This window comes from Nanorana parkeri, unplaced genomic scaffold, assembly GCF_000935625.1.
Source record: "Nanorana parkeri isolate BGI_ZX_2015 unplaced genomic scaffold, ASM93562v1 scaffold754, whole genome shotgun sequence".
In the NCBI taxonomy this organism is placed as follows: Eukaryota; Metazoa; Chordata; class Amphibia; order Anura; family Dicroglossidae; genus Nanorana; species Nanorana parkeri.
In genome coordinates, this window is record NW_017307022.1 from 189,617 (window position 1) to 190,159 (window position 543).

The following is a 543-nucleotide window of genomic DNA, read 5'->3' on the forward strand; positions in this document are numbered from 1 at the left end:
ATGTTCCTTTAAAAAGAGAATGCGGAGGGGGGGGGGGGGGGGTGCTTTTCACTCACCTCATAGTTATAGCCGACCTGTGACATTGAGACTGTCACAGGTCGGCTCAGTAGATCGGGAGGTGAGCAAACACATACCGGCGTTCGCTCACCTCTCGATCCTGTCACGGCTCTCTGCTGTGACAGGGGAGGGGCTGGATTCCCCCCTCCCCGCTCCGATCTGCCAGCGCTGACTGGCGGAATGGACGGAGGAGGGGGCGCGGGTACAGCTGGCTCTGCCTCTAGATAGGCAGAGCCAGCTGTCAGTCACGCAGCTGGGCGGATCCTGGCACAATTGTCGGGATCCGCTTTAGCTGCGGCGTCTCAGTATACCGCGAGCTGTAGCTCCCTATATACTGAGCTTAGGGTGACGGGAGGACGCTAGTTTGTGTCCTCCTGTTACCCTAAGGAGAACTATGGGGAAAAGCCCTGACCTCATAGTTCTCCTTTAAGTAGTTTTAGCTATTTTATGTCCTTAAAAAATGTTTCTGTTGCATGGAACGGATGA